We start from the raw sequence: 6,000 nt of genomic DNA, 5'->3' as shown, positions 1-6,000 counted from the left end.
ACACACACACTTCTTGGTGTTATTCCATGGGAGATATGTAAAATCAAGCTGTTAGAAGGACTGCAAGAGGTTTTCTGGATCATTCGCCAGCCTTTGTTGATTCCCTCATTCATTCATTCATTCATTCATTCCCTCACTCATTTATTCAGCCACTTGTTTATTCATTCCTCCACTCACTTGTTCATTTAGTCATTGAGTAAACAGTATTTAGTCAACATGGGTTTAGGCCCTGAGGATTCAAAAACAGTGAAACCAAGACCTTTAATGTGGTAGAAGCCCATTGTCTGGCTTTGTGTTTTGTTTATTTGGATCAGACAACAGTACGTACTCCCCCTTTTGCTGACAATAGCTCCTAGCTTTCCTTTTGGTGAGCCACTGGCCCCTCATTTACTGTCTACAGTGTTTTATGAGGGGCTGATGACAGCCCCAACTCCAGCCCATTGGTGGGACAGGCCCATGACCCAGTAGCCCTGGCCAATCAGAGACACTTCAATTGATTCAGAGCAGTGCTACTCAAACATTTTGGTCTCAGGCAGCCCTGATGGCTTAGCGGTTTAATGCCACCTTCAGCCCAGGGCATGATCCTGGATACCCGGGATCGAGTCCCACATCGGGCTCCCTGCATGGGAGCCTGCTTCTCCCTCTGCCTATGTCTCTGCCTCTCTTTCTCTGTCTCATGAATAAATAAATAAAATTCTTAAAAAAGCAAACAAACAAACAAAAACCCAAACATTTTGTTCTCAAGACCACTTAAACTCTTAAAAATTATGGAAGACCCCAAGAGCTTTGGAGTATTTGAGCTGTATTTGTAAATATTTACCACATTTGACATTTAAATTAGGGGAATTTTTAAATATTTGTTTTTATTGTACTGCCCCAATAGTCACATGCACAAAGTAGCCATAGGGCAGGGATAGAGGTCACGCATGGGCCCAACAGTATGGCCTCTTTCTGGTCAAGGCTGATCTAGCTACTGCCACTGCTGAGCAAAACCCTAGAAAAAACAAAACAATGCTGGACCCCAAGATGGCACCTTCCCTCAAGGAGACCAACCAGCCAGCCTCTTGGTAGAAAAATGACTCTATGGTACCTCTTCTATCCTAGAAAGAGTGTGACTCCTCTTGATAGAATTGACAATATTCTGATACGGGATTGCCTTTCTCACAGTGGCTCCACCAGCACTGCTATCTGAAGGCTCTAGAGTGTCTGATCCACACTCTTACAACCCACATGACATTGTAGCCCACGTAACATCAAGAGCCCACTTTACAGCACAAGATATGTCAGTGCCCACATGACCATGGGACCCGCTGCTCTCTCACATAACACATCACAGGGAAGCTGCTGGTCTAAAGGAAAGACAATTATCTGCTGAAGGTACAACAGAGGAGCCTGTTAGGACATAATACCCTGCACAGATGGGGTACATCCTACTGAACACAGTAAATACACTAAACCACTGACCAGTATAGTTCTTTGTCCCAAGTAGGAAAAATACACAGGCCCTGAAACAAGAGGGGCCCCACTTATCACCAGGTAGGAAAGTTTGCCTTCTCATCCCTGTGTCTCTGAGCTCTGTAAGTGAACAGGTTCTGGCTCTCAAAATGGGATACACCTACCAGTGGATACACCAAGAATCCCACAGAACTTTCAGATACATTTGCCACTAGGGCACTTCGGACACGTATGCCAAGGCAAGCAGGAGGAGGATCCCTATTGCATCCTCAGTGCAGTAGGGGCTTTGGAGGACTTTAGAATGTAGAGAGTGATTGAAGCCATGAGCTTGGATGAGAAAACCCAAGAAAACTATAAGCAAGGTCCATTTGTCCTCAAAGTCCTTTGCAAAAAGGGATGGTATCACATTCTTCCTGGCAGTAATCCCCTTCTTTAGTGCCTAAATCCTGCATGATATCAGATAATGATTTCTTCTCTGGTTCTAACTTATATAAGGCACTTTGCATTCTTGACGATATTAACTCCTCCTCAATCTTTTAGGATAAACTAATCTCCAGTCCCTTTATTTTTAGCTCAGTAAGATTAAAATGTTATTTTAAGAAACATACCTAGATAAGTTAAAAATTAATTCCCGGAGGGCCACTGAAGCCTTCCAGGAATCAGTGAGGCTCAACAGGCCACTTGTACTGCCTGGGTGACCTTTTTTTTTTTTTTTTGTCCCCAGTCAATGTTCTGATCAACATGCAGCACAGAGGGTAAGCTTTTCCCAGGGCCACCCTTTACAGACTGTGTGAGTGATTTTATTATTTCAAACTTGGAAAAGAGTAAGCACTATGTGTCCCATTAAAAAACAAACCAAACATCTTAAGTAGGATGTTCACCCTCCCATCTTTGTAAGGACCATGTTCTGTGAATTCATTTGAATGTGTTTGAAGCAACACAAGGATAGCAATCAGTGGACCAAATGGTGAGCAAGAGCAAATTCCAGCACACCCCCTAAGCATGTGACCTGGTCAGTAAGCTTTCTCTGTGTTGGTTGCTCTTTGAAAAGTGAAAAGATTCAGCTTAAATGACTGTAGTGGTCTCCTGAAGTCAAGAAATTATATGCAGTGGCGTGTTGCCTTATGACTTCATGTTTCCATTCAGGCTCCCCACCCAACAGTCCTCAGAGCAGACACAAAATGCTGATCCTCTTTTTCCTACTCCCACGGCACAGCATACACAGTGGTCCTCAAATCGTACTGGGCTTAACAATCACCTGTAAAGCTTTCTGGTGGCTTAGAGTTTTGTTGATGCTTCAGTCTTTTGTCCAAACCTCTGGATTTGAGCTGAGATGAGCCCTCAAAATTTGCATCTGTGACAAGTTTCCCAATGCAGGCGGCCTATCTGCCGTATCCAAGATCTGCTCTTGTATGCAAAGCCTAGAAAGCAGGTATGATTGAGTGACTGGTGATTCTGGTGTCTATCATCTTTTCCAGTGTAGGCCACAGCTTATTTTGTGGAGGTGCTTTTTCCTATTAATACATTTTGGAAATTTAGAAAGCATCTCCTTATGATGAATATGTGGTGAGGATTATTATTATTGCGATTGGGAGACAATTCTGATTTGCTGTTCTGAATTTTGATATTATCAAGTACTAGAAAAAGAAAATGAATGTTCAATAGCTAATAATGTCATTTTATTTCATCTTTCATTCCCCAAAACACCAACAAATCCAAGAAGCATATTTTAAGGGACAGCTAATATCTGGTATTTTATTTTTATTTCAAGTGACATTTCAGCAAAAAATTCAATAATACAAAATCATTTTTGAGGCACCTGGGTCGTTCAGGGCCTCATCTGTCTTGGCTCAGAGCATGATCCCAGAGTCCTGGGATCAAGTCCCACATCAGGCTTCCCATGGGGAACCTGCTTCTCCCTCTGCTTATGTCTCTGCCTCTCTCTGTGTGTCTCTCATAAATAAATAAAATCTTTTTAAAATAAATAAAATAAAAATAAAATCATTTTTTAATCTGGTGTTTTCATAATTAAGCCACAAAAATCATTCTCTCCTTCCCCCTACCAAAAAAAAAAAAAATTCCCTTTGCCTTTAGGTGACTTTTTGTTTGGGTTTTTCTTTTTTAAACTCAAACTTGGAAGTACTGCTTCAAATGTAAGATTTTCTAGTGTCCCATTTGACTACTTTAAAAAGTATAGCTTATACAGCAGTGTTTAGATTTCCATAGCATTTGAATATTCTGCATGAAAATGCAATGAAGTCAGAACAGGAGACAGAAAGGAGGTTGAAAGCCTGCCTGAATAGGCTCTACCCCTCATGCTTGGGCAGGGCCTCTTGCCATCAGTCCCCTCCCTCGTTCACCCAGTACCCAGGAGCCAGAGAAGCCTCTCCAAACATAAGTCTGCTTACACCTCTGTTCTAGGCTGAATTGTGTCCACCTACCCCAAACTCCTGTGTTGAAGTCCTAATCCCCAGGACCTCAGAATGTGACCATTTATGGAAATAGTGTCTTTAAAAAGGTGATTCTCTTTAAAAAGAGAGGGTTTGTGGGGGTGGGGGACGGGACTCTGATCCCGAATAGCTGGTGTCCTCATGAGAAGAAGACATGAGAGGGCAGCCGGTGGCTCAGCGGTTTAGCGCTGCCTTCAGCCCAGGGCCTGATCCTGGAGTCCCGGGATCGAGTTCTACATGGGGCTCACTTCATGGAGCCTGCTTCTCCTTCTGCCTGTGTCTCTGCCTCTCTCTCTCTGTGGGTCTCTCATCAATAAATACATAAAACCTGCAAAAGAAGAAGAAAGAAGAAGAAGAAGAAGAAGAAGAAGAAGAAGAAGAAGAAGAAGAAGAAGAAATGAGGACAGAGACATACACAGAGGAAAGGCCAGGTGAGGACCTAAGAAGCCAGCCATCTTTAAGTGACGGAGAGAGGCCACAGCTGAAACCAACCCTGCTGACACCTTAATTTCCTGTAGCCTCCATAACTGTAAGAAAATAAATTTCTGTTGTTTAAGCACCTCACTCTGTGGTATTTTATTATGGCAGCCTGAGCAAACTAACATGGCTTCTCTCTCTCCTCTCCCTACTCCTCCTCTATCTCTCCCTCTCCCTCCCTCCCTCTCCCTTCCATCCCTCATCCCCTTCTTTCTCTCTCTCATCACGACACTGTCACTACAGCAGACCCAGCTACAAACTCTCATGGACCCTAGACATTTTCTTCATGGCATGTACAGAGGTTTTTAAATTATATATGCATTTACTTGATCATTTCTTATTTTTTAAAAATATGTATTTATTCACGAGAGACACAGAAAGGCAGACACACAAGCAGAGGAAGAAGCAAGCTCCCTGTGGGGAGCCTGATGCAGGACACTCCCACATGAGCCCTGTGGGATCACGACCTGAGCCAAAGGCAGATGTTCAACTGCTGAGCCACCTGGGCATCCCTACTTGATTATTTCATTCGTGTCCGTCTCCCCAACTTCATCATGAGCTCTAAGAGGGCAGCGACATGTTTGTTTTGCTCTCTGTTGTATTCCCAGGGCCTCACATAGTAGGTACTCAATGAAAGACCACAGTTTCCACAGTTTCCACTCACTGCTCGTCTCAGAGAAATGGCCAGGTCAGGGGGGATGAATTAAGATTTCTAGGTATAGGAGCTCAGTCAAAGGCATGAAAGCTGACCCTAGAAACAACTCACCTCTTTGCAAGAAGATATTCAATTACCAGAACTAGCAACTACTGACTCTGTTTCCTGTCCTGAGAGACACTGTCCACCCCACCCCCCCCCACCCCCCACAAAAGGCCTTCAGCTGGGCAATGGAAGGCCCTGCAATCACCCTGCGAGGCACAGTCCCTGGCCTTGACTTTGACATCATTTCCTATGACCTCTTCCCTGCTAAAAAATCAAGGTTCCCAGTATTCCACATCCTTTGGCCACTTCCTTGCCTTCTGGACATTTGTTCCCCAGCCTTACCCCTTTCAACTATCCTCTCAGGAAGCAGCTTTTCTCTTGAACTTGTCATTATTCTCAAACATGATGGAACATCACGATCACATGTACCCTTTTTAAGAACAACATTCCTGGGCCTCATGCCCAAAGACTCTGAAGTTCACCTGGAAAGAAAGCCGAGTCTGTTGCCATCTCTTCCTAAGTGATGAGCCACTCTACCTTGGATTATCTCTGTATCACAGTCAATTTATTTGAGTGGTTAAACTAGTTTAAATGTTTTCCAAGAAGTACCCTGGGGATGATAGCAAATTTGATAAACACAATGTAAGGTTCTAACTGTGTGGTAACTAACACTGGTGATGTGCATCCCAGCTGACAGATGATTTCCCAGCCCACCTCTCATTTGATTCCCCCGACTCTGCAGAGGCAGGAGAGAGGGCATAGCCACTATCTCCCATATGGGCAAGGACACTGTGGTGAGTTTCCTGCTTGGGGTGCACACTACAAATGGTAATTGTGACACAGCTCAAACAAATAAGCCCCTGGAGTGCAGGTGCGTCATTACCTAGCCTCCACAGCCCTCCTCTCTGCCATTGAAAC

This window comes from Vulpes lagopus, chromosome 8 (genome assembly GCF_018345385.1).
Source record: "Vulpes lagopus strain Blue_001 chromosome 8, ASM1834538v1, whole genome shotgun sequence".
NCBI classification, from domain to species: Eukaryota; Metazoa; Chordata; class Mammalia; order Carnivora; family Canidae; genus Vulpes; species Vulpes lagopus.
The sequence above is the reverse complement of the archived record's forward strand: the minus strand, read 5'-3'. Positions refer to the sequence as shown.